General features: G+C 27.4%; 1 long non-coding RNA gene across 1 annotated transcript in view; it reads left to right on the top strand.

The window, feature by feature from the left end:
• LOC129960633 (uncharacterized) overlaps window positions 1-16835 on the top strand; it is an 83256-nt gene that overhangs the window by 53072 nt on the left and 13349 nt on the right. The window contains exon 2 of the long non-coding RNA XR_008783643.1: window positions 10435-10509. This is a non-coding gene — a long non-coding RNA (uncharacterized LOC129960633). The remainder of the gene's footprint in view (window positions 1-10434; window positions 10510-16835) is intronic.

Here is a 16835-nt window from a genome sequence, read left to right as displayed (position 1 = left end):
GTATTGTTTCATTCATTATTTAGCCTTTAGATGCATTATTGATCGAATTGCCAATAGCACTTTCAATAACACTTGGAAAGAAACTCTTTTCCCAAAAGTATAACTATCAAAAAACTGTAAGACTTTTCACAACATACTATAATTTTAAGATTTCAAAATAAAAATACAAAAAACAAAAAAAAAAAAAACATAATTACATTCTAGTTTTAGATTACTCTACTGCTTACTTTATAACTTCATTCGCATGTATTGTGTCGTGTTTGTTGATTGAAAATTGTTTCTTGATTTTTTTAATGCAAGAATATAATTAAGAAAAGAGTAATGTATAAACGTTGTTGCAATGCCCTTTTACTGTTTAAACAATTTGAAATTCTTTTTCCTTTAATTTTAAATGCTTATTTTTAAAAAATTAGGCATTTTTTTTTTTTATCAAATAGCACTTTTTTTTATTTTTATGCAATTTTGTCCTGTTAAATGTATCCAAAAATGTATGATCCAAAACATTTTCCTCATATCATATATTTTCATTAAAAGATGGAAATTTTATAATACATAATCGGTGAAAGACAAACAAGAACGATCACAAAATTTCATTCAATTTTGATTTCTCCAGTAAATTATCATCAAAATTATGTTATACGAAAAATTATAAAACATTTTATTTGATTTTAGCAGAAATATCACTATTGTTAACGGTGAAGTGATTACATTTCTGAACTTCAACTGGAATGCATTAGAACCTTGAAAAACAACCTGAGACGTTTATGGTGAGGTTAGAATACATAGCTTGTGAACTTGTAAAGAATTTGAAAACGAAAAAATATTTCACAATACTTTGAAAAATGATTAAAGGAAAAAAATTTAATATCTACAAGAAAAGTCTGAAAAAAGTAAAGATTCGTATTAATTCCTCTTATAATTTTTATTTTTTCCTTTTGACAGATTCATCCGTATTGATTTAATTAGGAATGTGATTATGTTTATGTGTTTAATCTATGCATAGTGTTCGTTTCAGAAACTAGGACATATTCCTTTTGTATGTTTTTACAATGGACAGATATAATAGGCTTTGAGTAAGAAGCGAATTTTTCATTCATTATTAGGCGCATTTTCCTTTAGGTTATTCTTTTCCATTCAGCTATTCGATGTTGTTGATTTCTAGATTCTTTTTTAAGGCACAGATATATTTAAATTCGAAATTTGTGTAATGTCTCAATATATTGCTTAGTAAAAAATAAACGTGGTTTTTTTTTTTTTTTTTTGTCACCATCTTTTATCTTTACCTTATTTTAGTGTAATCAAACATGAATGGCGCATTCGCGGAAGTACGAAGATAAAAGTTAGGATGGAAAATTATTCAGGGCTAGTTTTTCTAATATTAATTGAAGATTATAAATATTTAATATGATATACTTTAATGCGGGAGAATTCTGAACATTTGATTTAAATTCAGAACATGTAGCGACCATTTTCTCAATTTTCAATAAAAAAATGAAAACAGGTAAATTCGGCGGATACGCTTGACCAATTTATTGGCACAGATATCTATGGAGGTCCGAATGTAAATACGGTTTATAATTATGTTTTCTATCATTATCGCTTATTTTAGTAATTTTTATCATCCTAAGGAAATATGATCAACTATTTTATCATCTGTCGATGAAGTAATATAATCAATATATAATCCTATGAAATGTATTTCTATTCATATTTTCTAATTCACTCTTAATTATATTTTTTGTTTAAATAAATTTTTGTTGACCTACAAACCTATATAAAATAATAATTACTTAGAAACCATTTACAAAAGATGTTCCTAATTATTTCATTCTCTTCTGCTTTTGAAAATATACATATTTGAATATAACTTTTTTCGTTGAATATGATTTGTATAGGAAATTTGTTATTTGAATAACTTGATTCATCATTTCCTATGCATAACTTCTTTGAAATGACGACAGGGTTACAGACGGTCTGAGGGTCATGGGTTCGAGCTCCCGATTCTACCAAATATCCACTGTGGATTTTCGTTGGTACACTGAAAATCTCTCATTTACGAACGGCCTTCCATTGATATGGTATGGAATTTTGAAAAAGCGTACCTCTCAGGTGCCGTTCACTTTACTCATCCCTTATTCAAAATAGGAGGTCCACCCTAAAACAGACCTTTACCAATTTTAAAAAGGAAACTTATACCAAAATTGAAATACCTCCTTTTTCTTCTTAATAACATTAGTCTTCATTCAATAATGTTATAAAATAAAATTCGACATATAATTTTTGTATGGATGAAAACAAGTATTAAAAAATGTTAAAAATTATAATTTTTTTAAAAAAAATACAGGGAAACAGAAATAACTTTAGGAAATCTTCCCTCGCCGATTTTAATTAACTAATTTGAATTTAAAAGAATGAAATTTGAAATTAATCCCTTTCGTTAGTTTTCTTGAATTCATAATACTCATATTTAAACTTACACAGGTGTGTGTAAAAAATTAATAATCGTGAACTGTCAAGAAGAGTAATTGATAGAAAAAATAAATACTAAAATAAAATTGAATATCATTATTCAACCAATTATTAGCAATACCAAAATAATTTATCATATTACATAAGATATGATTTTTCTTCTTTCGCTCTAATTATTTTGTCATTTTTCTGTGCAGATATAAAAATACTTTAGTTTGACCTTTCCTTTCTAATCTTCTTTAAAAATATCATTTATCGATTGTAGTTTAATCTGTAGGTTTTGATTGTATCTTTAAACTTCCTTCCATTTTCAAGAGAAGCTGGCATTTGAAGAGGAATAGAAAAACCTTTTTACCCTAAAATTGATTTTTATGATAAAGTATATGACGAAAAGAAAAGGAAAGATTAAAATTTCTATTCCCTTTAATTCCATCGATTTTAGTTATTTGCATAGGCATCTTTAATTAGCTAATTATATTTTTTAGATGCTATTAAGATCTATTACTGATGAAGAAAAACAGTTTCAGAATATTTTAATCCAATACTGAGAATTTTTTTTCTCGTTGAAGAAGGGGGGGGGGTGAAGAGAGAGAAACAGTGAGTGAAAAAAACACATAAATCAAATCATTTTCAATTAATTTTATTAAATGAAGGATTTCGCCAAGCGTTCTCGACTAATGAATGAAAAAGAATATTAGTCTCAATTTTAAAAGGTATCCAATAATCGAAAATAGCTTTAATTAAATTTCTATTAATAAAAGAAATTGTAATTTAAGTAGCTTTATGGAGTTTTAAAATTAGCATTCATTAACTGAAAAAACTGATTTATACAGTTTCTTAATTCACAGATACTATTGATTTCTGCTAAGGTTTCTTTTCACCTAAGACCAATTTTTAAAATTATGAAGTAAAGTAATATAAATATTTTTGATAATATTTTTAATTATTTTCTTTTGTTCCATATCGTGATTATCATTAACACATTCCTCTAATTCTCTAAATTTTTCAATGAACCTAATTCTCTGATCTTCCAACAATTGAAATTCTATGCTAGGATGACTCTTTAGAAATTGAATGTATTGCTGAACTAGACGAATTATTAATAAAAATCACTTTTAATGTGTTTGTGAAAATAATAACAATCCTTAAATTGAAATATGAAATATATATTTTGGGCACTTTTTGCCAATTTTAATTTTATTGGCGAAGAATAAAAATTATAACCTTTGTCTTCTTAAAAAATATACAGATGGTGTGAAAAATTATTTAGGGATTTTATAGATCATAATTGTAAATATATTGGGCCCAGTCACTTTGCTAAAAGAATGATTTGCGAATTTTCGTAGCATGAAAGTTTTGATTTTGTATTTGTTCTGTTTCTCTTTGGGCTTTTCAATCTCATATAGAATGTTTTTAAAAATTGACAGAAAACGTTATGAACTTCAGTATTTGAAGGATTTACAAAAGTTTCCAGTGGGTCATTAAAATATATGACGAATATTAGTTGAACTTTGAATGTGATTAGCATATGTGGATAAAAGTGCTCCTCTGTGTCTAATTTGTACAAGTTGGGCAAAAATGAAAATGCATAAAATATTAAAGCCATTGACACCACATGTAAGATTAATGCAAATCTGAGCAAAAATATTATTATGATATGATGTAAAAGAAATTAGCATTAAAAAATAATCTTCATTAATATATGCAGAACATTAAAACATTATACAAATTCACAGATTTGCGTTACCCGAGTGGTAAAATATCGGCTTCTGGACTGAAGAGTTCCAGATTCGAGACTCGATTCCCACTAAAATAAACCTGCAGTTTGTATGAGCCTGGTGCGTGTTAAATTTCCTACTACAACAACTTGTGTAATGCAGAAGTTTGAGAAGAGATTATCAGCTCAGGTATAGTCGTTGTCTTTAGACTTCGGTTTAGATTTACGAGGTCCATCCCTAAACAGCTCTTGTATTGCTTCAAAACTAGACGTCCATGTAACTAAACTAAAGCTAAAGCATGGACTTGCCTAGAAACGCTAGAGTGAAACAGGATTTGAATCACCATGATCAAGAGTTGAACTTGCATAGAATTTTGCAGAATGTATAACTCGGAAGAAAAGAATTCTGGTTCTAAAAAGTTAAATGGCTTTGACTGTTTTGGATAGATTCTATCACTCATCAACTCTAAAAGTTTTTGCATTTAAGCGAAATTTCGAAAATTCAATATTATTCATTGTTAGGAATATAGATTTGATTAGATTTGATCAATCTAATTTAGTCTCTTGATTTAAGACATTCCTAAATATGCACCTATCAAACAATATAAAAAATCCAATATTGCGAAATATTGAGATTTGCACAGCAAATTTTACTCATTCCTCTAAATTTTTATTACAAAATTTAATTAAAAAAATTGCATTTGTCATATTTAAATTTGTATTTGTTATACAAAACAATTTTTTTTAATATATAATCAGTGAAAATTAATACAATGATTAGAATTTCCTTTTCCAAGTTAAGATATGATGAGGTTAATAATGTTATGACTAATATTATAATAATAATATTATGTGCTCTAAAAAATTTATTGTTGAACATGTGTTTCTCATATGCTTTAAAATTCGATTTCTTTGAATTTTCTCTGAATATCAATTGGCAACGTAAATTTTTCAGATTCTAAATTTATTTTAGAAAGCATATTTCCTTTAAAACATGTAATTGAAAATGTATTAACACTATAATTACAGATGCATTTTCCAAGATAAGATATGATAAAATTAATATATAATTTCGAAAAACACCAACAATATTTTTTATGCTCCACGGAAATAAATTATAAACATATTTCGATCACAATAGTTGTTTAATTTCTTTCAATTTCTTCTGAACTTTGTTTAAAACTTTGCTTTTTTTGCACAAATTAAATTTTTTAAAAATTGTTCTACAAAACAATTTTTTATAAATTTTAATGCAGCTTATCTTGTAAAAAGTAACAATTAATCAATCACTTCGATATTCAAGAATATTAGTATGCACTGAGACTATCAAAAGATTATCGTAATGCTTTACTAGAGAGTTCCATAAGGGCGTTAGATATCGGTTGTTTATTCAATTTGAGAATGACAATTAAAAAAAAAAGAAATGTGCTAAAAGTTATTTACACTTACTTCAACTAAATGAATCACACAAGAGGTGTATACTATTTAATTTTTCTTGCTTTAAAACAGTTTTATGACTCAGTGCAAGAATAAAAATATTTAAATGCATATAATTCTAAAAGAAGCTATGCATAGTTTAAAATGTCCATGTAATAATAACGCGAAAATCAGGAAAGTGCAACATTCATTATTTATTATTAGTATAAAAAAATTCTACACTGTATATTTCAATACACTATATATTTCAATTTTTTAATAGAAGATAAAATTTAGAGTTGTTAGATTTTATTTTAAAACGTTTCCTTTCTCGTTTAGATTTAAGAATTTTCTGATTTGAAGTCATAAGCACCAAACCTTAATAGCTCCAAAAGGTAAAAATTAACAAGTATATGTTCAAGAACTTTCTAAAATTTATATACAAATAATTACTTTAAGTCAAATTATTTTTTTTCTAAAAAAAGAAGATTATTTCAAATTATTTTCTCTAATTTAAATAGCCAACAGAAAAAAAAAGCGCCAACACTGATTCAATTCTGAAGAACAAATGTGGCATAAACTAAAGTAATAAAAATAAAGAAATCTATCCTAAAATGTATCTGGTTTAGGAATCTCACTATATCATCAGAAATCTTTTTTCATCTTTATGGCTTTCATTAAGCTAAACAATATGTATGAAAATTCTACTTTCGAAAAACTTCATTTGGAAGTCTAGTTTCTGGAAAAACTTTAGGAATTTTTAAATGACTATTTTTGTATAGATAAATTTTTCATTTACATTAAAACCTGACTTATTAAAAAATAAAAGTCTAAGAATTTACTTTTAAAATACCTAAGAAATTGTAAAACAAAATCTGGACAATAAACATTCCTTGGGAAATTCTGAAACCTTAATTATTCTCTCTTTTAAGTTCTCAAAAATTAGCTCCATGAAAAGATCTGGTTTATCTGAAGTCCGGATAATGAATTGATAAGGATTCGTCATCCGTCTTTCTACTATCATTAAAATTTCGAAATAAACTTTTTAGATTATTTTCAAAGTTCAGAAAAGTGAAGAAATATTTTTAAGTAAATAGATTTTGTTTAAAAGTCGTTAAGATAGTGAATATAATCATTATATTTGAAAATGAACGCGAATATACTCAAACAAATTCTAAAATCGCGAGTTTACTACATTGATATAGTTGAATTAGATGATCTTCGAAACTAGCAAGGGAGAAGCAAGTTGAGAAGTATTTATAAGAACAAAATCATATTTTAATGGAACTTACTTTAAATCTTGTGTATATAAAAATAGACTTCTTTCGTAAAAAAATAAAAACATTGTAAAAAAAGCTCGTTACACAAAAAAACGAGTTTAAGCTATGGATTTTGCAGTTCGGAAAAAAAAAATACCATTAAAAATTTTTTTAACTATCTCTGTAGCTTTTACTATGTTTTGTACTGGAAATGTAGTCTTTTGCACCATAAAAGCATGCTTTTAAATATATTTTATATCTCCTTATAGCTAGTTATTCTAATTTTAGAGAAACATATATCCAAAATGCAAGGTGAGAATTAAAATTGCAAATCAGTTCTTTCTCCATGCATATTCGTATTCAAGTATAAAGCAATATCCGATTGATCGATCTGTAAATTTTTTTCGATCTTCAAAATCATCATAATCAATGACACTTTTTGCGAACTTGCATCTTTTACAAAACTTCAATTTCTGTATTCGATACTATTTGATACACAAATAAAAAAATGGGTGGAAAATTTAAACATCAATTCAGGAAACTTTTTGCTTTTTCCCCTTTAAGTTGAAAACCTTGTCACCTTTTTTACAATAATTTTACGTTACAAAAATTTCCCACTTCTTGTCAAATCGAGGATGCGTTTTTATATGACCAGCAATCAGATTTCCTACAAAACGAAAAATTTTGAAAGAAAAATATTTGCTCAGTAAATAGTAATCAGGAAGAGAACGAATAACAAAGAATGCATATGCAAATACTCTTGTTTTTCGTAAAATTCAGTAAAGTGTACTGGATGGTATTATATTATTGAGTTATCTATTCATCTTAGACACAACTGACAGAGTCAATATTTTTATTAAAATTAATATACATCAACATAAAGATCAAAGTGCTCAGAGAATTAATTTGAACTGCAGAAAAATTCATCAAAACAATAGCTATCTAGATCATTCAAATTTGAATTGAAATTAGCATAGAAGAAATGACATTGAATTCAGATAGCAGTTTAAATTAAGTCTCCAAAAACATTCTTAACTGTGCCCATGTGCATCCATCAAAGCTGTTAAAAGTACTTCGAATGGTACATTTGGTATAATATATTTCTTTTAAGACATTATCTTTTAGACAAATGTCAAGATAAGATTTTAATGGTTTTTGTTTTCGTGATGAAAAATATGTTTTTATCATATTTATCAGTGGCGTGTACATTTTATCTCCATTAAAGAGTTATTAATGTTTTGACTAATTCTATTTATTAGAAAGATTGTTTAATTTTAAATTCTTATTATCTACGATTGTTGTATAAATATTATCCATGTCCATATCCCATCATTTTTGTTCATCTAAATTTATGCCGGTTCTTTTTGACTCCAAATATAAGACTAATATAAACAAATATTGATAAACATTTATAATAATTTTCACTCCACTTTATTCTCGGAAACCTTAAACATTCAGCAAATTGAAACAAATTAATATAATTTTAATATGTACATTGGTGTTAAAAGTTGGGCTCTTTTTTTATTCATTTAACATATAATTTGCATCGCATTTGATTCAAAAAATCATAAAATATCAGCAAATTCAATTAATTTGTTAGAATATTCTAAAGTGCTTTTTTATTTAAAAAAAAACTGAATTTCTGCGTTTTCTTGCTTTTTCTTCCAATTAAATTTTATCTAAACTTTGCTTTTAAATACGTTTTCCTTTTACTTTATTCCTTAAAAAATCCTATCTTTATTTTGGTAAAAAAAATATATATAGTTTCAAAGTCTTCATTTGTTCCAACAAATATCTCAGTGTCATTGATAATTACCTTTGTTGCCCCTTTAAAAATGCTGGGTCTCTTTCACACAGCCTTAAGGCACTAACTATAAGCACTGGATGCCATCAGTTCTGTCTAACAGAAATGATTAAGTGTGTCACTTAGTCAATTCGGGTCCTCAGGTGCTTTTTAGCAATGAGACAAGCATAAATGAAACAACATTTAATGTAAATCTTCAAGCGATAAGATGGGATGGCAATGGGGAATAAAAAACCATCCCACGTGGGACGGGTGTCAAAGTAAAAGCATTCTCTCGTGTTTTACTAAAATTTCCAAGAGATATAAGCTAGCCAATCACAAATGGGGCTTTCGTTATGGCTTTTTCTCCCCCATTTATCCCCTTCCATGATTGGCTAACCCTCTGGAGAAAGTATGAAGCAATGAGTATACAAGGAGTTGAATTTTGTAAGAGAAGAAGAGAGGCCTTCTAGGGTTCTGTCCAAGTTGCCCAAAGATCTTGCTGAGGAAAAAACCTTGAAGTCATAAGGTAACAGCTTTCTTTTTCAAAACTTAATTGCTTTCGTGCGGAAGGAATAGGGCCAATGAATGTAACGAGATGGATGTTGTAACATTTTAAAAAAGCATCTCTTAATTCTGCTAGAGAATTCTCCTTTGTTTTCATGATACATTTTTAATACTTTTGTTTTCATTCTTAAACAATGAAACTTTGAGTCCATGAAATTTCATTGTGTATTGTTCTATAAATGTTTAATATCTTTTAACTGCAGAAAAATGAACATGCGAGATGGGTTACATGATCTAAATGAGAATTTTTTAAGTATTTTTTTAATATATCTTCTCTACACATTTTACACGGTTGATCACGAAATTTCAATGAAAAATAATTTTAATCATTAATAATCGATAAATATATGTAACAGCTTAATCATAAGAAATTACATTCAAAAATAAAACGGATTATCTTTTTTTAAATGTAGTATGTGACATTTTTTTATGAATCTTAGTAATGACTTTTATTTTATGAATCTCGATAACCTCTGAACATTCTTTTATTCAGATGTAAATTTTTGTAAAGGATTTTTTGTATAGATTGCGCGGTAATAACTTAGCTAGATGGAACTTTTTAAGATGAAATATTTAAGATATAGATAATGATTAAAATTTTTCGTTCTTTTAAATTGTGATGTCAAATCATGTTATACTTTTCATCCTACCATTTCAATAACAGTTTCAAAGCCCTTTTTAAGACTTCTTAGCTTTATTTGTTTTCTTTAAAGAATAATACAGGAAAATATCAGTACATCGTTTGCCTACATTGAGAAAAAAACCAAGAAATCAGTTAACTCTAAATGCAATAATATGAAACCGTCATGTCAGCCAATTTTGAAAATGAACTCTAAAGCGTACATAAGCATTCCTTTACATCAGATTGTTTGAATGAAGACAGTTTCTATGCATTTTTGCATTTAAAAAATCATCGTTAAAATTTTAAACAAAATACAACCATGAAGAAATTCTTTGAAACTTTCCATTTATTCTTACAAGATGATAAAACCGTTCCCATTTAAATTCAGGTTACAATTTATATTCTAATAATGTAGATTATCAGTTTGTATGACATCAATCGTTAAAAATGTGTTTCATTATCTGTTTACTTATATGCAATTTATTTTTTGTCAATAATTTTAAGCCTGATTTTTAGAAATATTGAGTGAATATTTGCTTATCTAGACATTTTTAAATGATATTTTTTTTTACTTTAAAATGTATCATGATGATTGTTTTAGGTCCCCAAACTGCCAGTGCTGATTTTCTTCAGCTGAAGCACATAGCCACGCCCAAGAGGTTGGATCCAAATCTTGGTAAGACGTGTTTGTGTTGCAACTTGTTATGTCTTTGGCCTAACTTCTAAACTAACCTCTGATATTATCAGTCAGCGTTGCATAACTGTATTTCAAAGCTAACTGAAGTGCAAAACAGTAATTTTGATGAAAATGATTAATAACGGCTATTTTTTCTATTAATGATTACTTAGTTTCCATTTTCAGTTACGATTATTCGGTTTTCTCTATCAATCTAAATATATTATGACGCCGTATTTATGGTATCATTTGTTACATTTTCTCGTCGTTCATAGCAACTTTTTCTGGAAATCCAAAACATTTTTACCTATTTTAGTGATTTTCCATAATTTACACATTCCATCGGTTTATACGATTATTCCTTTATTCCATTAAAAAAGGGAGTAATATTATTTTGTAACTAAACGGGGTAGTACTATATTTTTATAGATTTTTTATTGTAATGTTTTTGGTTTGTTTTATGATCTTGATTCTAGAGTAACCTCAGTTATCAATAATAGTTTCCTAGTTTTTGTTGGAAGTGGAGTTTTAAAGGCAGTGGAGTTTTCAACTGTAATAATTAATTATATCATCTAATTTCATTTTTATCTTTATCTTAAATTTCTTTGGTTTTTAATTTATCTTTAAACATATGTTTGATTATAATTCTATTTTCCTTAGTAAACTAAATAAAATTGTTTTCAGGTATTATATGAAAAGAATTCCACTTTCAATCGAAATATTTTGTCATAAAACGAGCCAAAAAAAAGAGAAAAATAGATAAAATTAATATATAATTTTTAATTAAAAGATCAGATTTTACAGCAGAAAACAGACGTTCGGAAAAATTCTCATAATGTAAAAGAGAATAAATCAAAAACGTAATATTTGCATAAAATCAAAAACGATATCAGTTATTCTGGAAACCGCAGTTTCTTAAAACTTTTTATTAGAACGGTGAAAGATTTTCCTAGCGTGTATAAATATCATCTATCCTTGTTCGCATTGTTTTCCAAAAGTAGCACTTAATTTTGTAATAGCTAAAATTTTCATAATTCTGCGAAGCAAAATATGTTGATTTATAATATTTTTCTCATTGTCAAAATTAATTTTGAAATTATTTCAAAATCGTTATGAAGATAATAGGGGTAAGAAGTAATTAATTACATGCGAGATAAATTTCATAAGCGAAAAAAGATCTGAGATCGATTTATAATGGGCTATACTTTTTTTAATAAACAACGGGAATAGTTCCCCGAAACTTTCTTGTTTGTTTTCCAACAAAGATCTTATTCCCCCCATCCCCTGCATAAAATTGTAGAATTTGGATAAAGCCCGACTACCTTGCATGGTATAAGCGAACAAGAGTTACGAAATATAGAGCCTTGGCACAAATCTAGCCTTTATACTGAATTCACTAAACGAATATGCATTTCGAAAGCCGACCAACTGAAACCAAAATATGGCGCCGAACTGCAGTTGTAGTCGCAAGCTAACATACCTCATTTCCTTTGAGTCATTTCGTTTATAAGGTATTGCGATCATATATGTGAAAGTACAGACCGACAGATGGTCAACTCTTTGACATATTCGGTTTAAATTTGATAAAAATGTATATTTTAGATTCTACACCTATGTAACAAATTTTATCTAACTGGCTCTTTACATTTTCTAGATATCGATTTCACTTGTACTCGAGCAAACAGACAAACCGACAGACTTTCTGTGAATGGATTTCGTTCAAAATTTTTGACAAAAATTTACAAACTAGATCGTTATTCTATGTACAAAATTTCATTCACCTAGCTCAAAGCGTTTTTGAGTTGTCATATTCGCAGACAAATAGACGTAATGCCAAAAATGTGTTTTTTGAACTCAAGAAGTTCTGAAACATGAAGATTCGTCAAAACATCCAGTTTGAATCTTTTGATGATTACAGTACTTCATCTATACTTCGGATACCAAAAAGTAAAAAGGAAAATAACATATAATTCTAAAATTTGAAAATTCTGTCTGTAGTAATATTTAGAAAGAAAAAACGTACATCTCATAGGCTATGCAATGGAAAGGAGAGGAAAATCAAGCAAATAAGCATAGCAACAAAAAGATAAGACTTCAAATAGTACACAAATTTTATTAACGAAAGCCGAAATGAAAAAAATATTTTGAAAAATAAAAACCATAGGAGAATACGAGAAATAATAATGAAACATGTATTTGTGTCAATCTGCATGAATGCGCGCATGCATATATGTAGATGTTAAATGAGCTAGACAAAATAATGTTTGATTTCTTATCGCAGCAATTTCCCCAGACCTTTCCAAATCGGTAATGCGATGACTTTGCAGATCCAAATCTCGAGTTTCGGATGTGTGGTACCCTGTTATTTTCAGTTGGTAAGCTTTTTAGATAGCGATTGAAAATAATGACAAAAGAAATCAGATAGCATCACTTTACTTACGTGACATTATCTCATTTCGGTTGCTGTAAGTTTTCGGAAGATAAATGTTGCTGCGTGTTTTTTCTACCTTGGCTATTAAAAAATTACAGAAGAGAGTTGATCCAAGGCCTTTATTTACAATTAGAATTTCCAAATAAGTAAATATAGAACTAGTGTGTTCGATTATCTATAGTGAGGAGTGTTTTCTGATCGCTTAAAAAATATGGAGAGTTTAATACTTCACAATATAATGAATAAAATCAAGTAACCCAGAATGCATTTTAGACATCTTCCTTTCGGAGATTGGATCTAAAACTTGATGCAAATCTGTAATTTTAGTATCAAGATCATTCATCAAATTTCATCCATCTAGGACATGGCGTTTTAAATTACCAAAAAAAAAAATTCACAGGCGAAAAAGATAGATATAATTCCAAAAATGTTTTTTTTTTCTCCGGGATCATGGAGATCTAAAATTTGGACATACATTAAAACATGGAAATCGTATTTCTTGACGAATTCAATACTTGTTTTTACTTTCTTGCATACTTTGTAAATGAAAAAGTAAAAACTGAGTTAAATTCATCAATTCGATATTATAAAAGGTAACCTATATCACATAGATACTCTTTTATAAAAAAATATTAAATAAATAAAAAGATAATCTATTAGATATATTTACGTTTTCCATTGATAAATGCGCCGCCAAGATATAATATTTTAAAAGAAAATGCTTGAATATACCTGGCTTTCGAAAGAAAGCCTTCGTTCTGAAATTAATCTAACTATCAATACCAGTATTCCAATACTAATTAAGCAAAATTTTAAAAATTATTGTTTTTCATTTGATGGTATGATAATCAGCGGGAATTTTCGCATACTACTTTCAGGATCCTAAGATAAATAAAAAAACGACTTAGCAAAGTCATAATTGAAGAAGTCCAAAAGGGAAGTTTTGTTCAGCTTTGAAAAAAGCATTATGGCAAATATGAATAAGAGCATGCAGCATAAATAGTTTTGATGAGTTTTTATTTATTTATTTATGGGGGGAAATATGTCTCCTGTGATTGTCTTTACTTAGATGCAAGCAAAACGAATTTTTAAAACAGTTTTAACAGTAAACTTGACTTGTAAAATCTTTCTATTTTCAATGAGTATGTTTACTGATCAATATTACGTTACGTAAGCCGATACAGATTGAGTAGGAAAGAATTTTTTAAATGGAAAACTTTTTTTTACATAACGTAAATATCAAGAAGTATTTTAAGCTTAAAAAGTATAGCTACAAAACATCGCTTTTGTGTAAAAAAACCATGCAGTAAATATTTATAAATTGATTTCTTGAATTTTATGTTATGAGACTAAAAAGGAGAATAACTTATCGTGTGAAAGATTATAGTGCTGCCTTAAAGACTGTCCATGAATTTTCTTTCGATTCTTATTTTTAAAATGAGAAATATTATGTAAATTATTATATTTATTGGATCATAAATTATCAGAAGTAAATTAATTATCATAAATTATCAAGTTGATAAATATTGCCTGCATTTTTTTTTTTTTTTTTTTTTTGGAAATTTCGAAGAACTTTTTTTTTCTTTTAAGAGCAGAACTGGATTATTTTTAAAAAATTCATTCGTCTGATGACATTTCACTTATGAAACACACTTTTATTTATATATTTATGTATGTGCTATAAATCTAGAAAAGAATTCATAAACTCCAATGGAAATTATCTAAATTATGCAACAAATTTATTGAACATAGCAAAGAAATAACATAAAATATGCATATCGGACTCAAATTAAGAAATCACAGGATTCAAAAAATAAGCCAGAATTGTGATACATTCCATTCGTTGATTATTCACCCATCATCTATTATTTAAATAGGTGCAACAAGCAATAAAAAATACTCTTATTCAATATGCAGCTGAAATGATCTTAAAAATGCACTCTAAGGGATAAAAAGTACTTCTGTTAAATATTCAATTGAAATTAACTTTGCAAAGCACTCTTTAATCTTTAAACTTCGAGGATTCTAATGGTGTCATTATATTTAGTTTTTACTCTTTCTTTGTGTATGCGGGTGGTATTGTATAATCCATAACATATCACTGGCATCTCTCCTTTTATTCTTCCTTTATTGTAATTTTATTTTTTTTTAAAGTTTAACATATAAAACGCAGAAATAAAATTCGCACTTTTTTTTTATTTTGCTACAAGCTATACAAGTAGTCACATGCATCAAGCAAATATTAAATTATGAGATATTACCTCACAAAAATAGTTTTTAAATGGCAGTTTTTTAATTAATGTCTTTTTTTTAATTTTATTCTCTTATATACTACTGACCTAAAAAAGCGTAGAGAAAAAAAATCTCGCCCTACGAGGGGTCGTTTGTATAAATAATTCCAAAATTCTGCTATAAGTATGTCATTCACTAGGCAGCAAACATTACTTTTTTCTTCAATTTCCTGCAACAAACCAGTTTCCGAGTAACAATACTCTCTGAACACATTCTTTTCCTCTGAGTGATAAAAGCAAGGTCTGCACGATTTTGCTTCCCTGCTATAATATCCTGACATTATTCCGGGTTGTTTGACTCGTTTGAAAGACTTCGTTTCACAATCTTATTGATTTTTCATCAATAAAACATATTATGAAATGGTAGGATTTTTCTTCAAAGAGAAGAAAATCACCTAGTATGTTCGTATGTGTATTTTTAGTTTTGAAAGGTAGACACGAAATTTACATGCTGATATATATTTCTATTTCGAGATACAAAATGTGGGAACTTTAAAAATTTGAAATTATCACTCATAATTAAAATTGCTCGTTATTTCTTTTATGAAATTATAATGAGATCAATCATAATAATAAAGTATTTAAACGTGGACTTTAAGTTACCAGAATAAAAATGTGTTTTTACCTTACTATTGTAATTAAAAGAAAGTGAATTTTTTATTATAATTTTCTGCTTTAATATCTGTAATAAAAAAATGTAAAATTATTTATTGCTTTCTATTGAAAATTATTTTTATTTTCAAATGCTATGAAATATCTTTGAAACATTATTTGGAAAAAAAATTCAGATAAAAAAAATAGATACATGTTATTCTAAATCTTTGAAAATATTTTTTCTCTTCGAGTTTTTGTTTAAAAGTCACTCACAAATGAACATTTTTCTTTAAAAAGGTTTCAATAAGTGTGAAGTAATTTATATTAAAGAATACAGGTTGTCAAATGTCAAGCTTCACAACTGTTTCACGTATTTAATATTATTTTAATTTGTCAGTGATAGAGTTAAGTATCTGACGCTGCCTTCCATGATTTTTCAATGAAAAATTTTATATCTACCTTTAAAGTTTTATTGTTTACACATTATTTAAAATTTAAATGCGTGCTTTATTTTTGAAACAAAAAACATTTTCTATTCAAATAAGAAAAAACTTGCTTAACTCTGTTCTATACTAGTTTATCTCTTCACTGATGTGTCTAAAAATCACAATGAAATTTCTCCAGCATGATTCAGTAACTTTTCCTTGCTTTATACACGTTCATGTTCGAATTAATGCATGAATATACATTATCTTTATTTAATTATGTATAGATACATTATCTATTTGCTTGTTTGAAAAGAGTTGATTTATTTAGATCAATTTATGAAGTCATTTGATTGTCAAAATACGTCATTTCGAAATAAAATTTCGGAAATCTAAACAATAAGTACATCAGTTTCACTCTGTATCGAGTGTATTATTTATAAGCGATTTCCTCTTCAAGAATTAATCTTTGGACAGTTTTATCCAGATAAACACACGCCCTGGATGTAGTAAGGCTGAATCTGGCTCTAGCATGAAATTCTATCATCGGGCTGCCGCTTGTAAGCAAATGCCATGATCACGAAG

Source organism: Argiope bruennichi, chromosome X2, assembly GCF_947563725.1.
Source record: "Argiope bruennichi chromosome X2, qqArgBrue1.1, whole genome shotgun sequence".
NCBI classification, from domain to species: Eukaryota; Metazoa; Arthropoda; class Arachnida; order Araneae; family Araneidae; genus Argiope; species Argiope bruennichi.
This window is presented reverse-complemented; position numbering and strand designations above follow the sequence as displayed.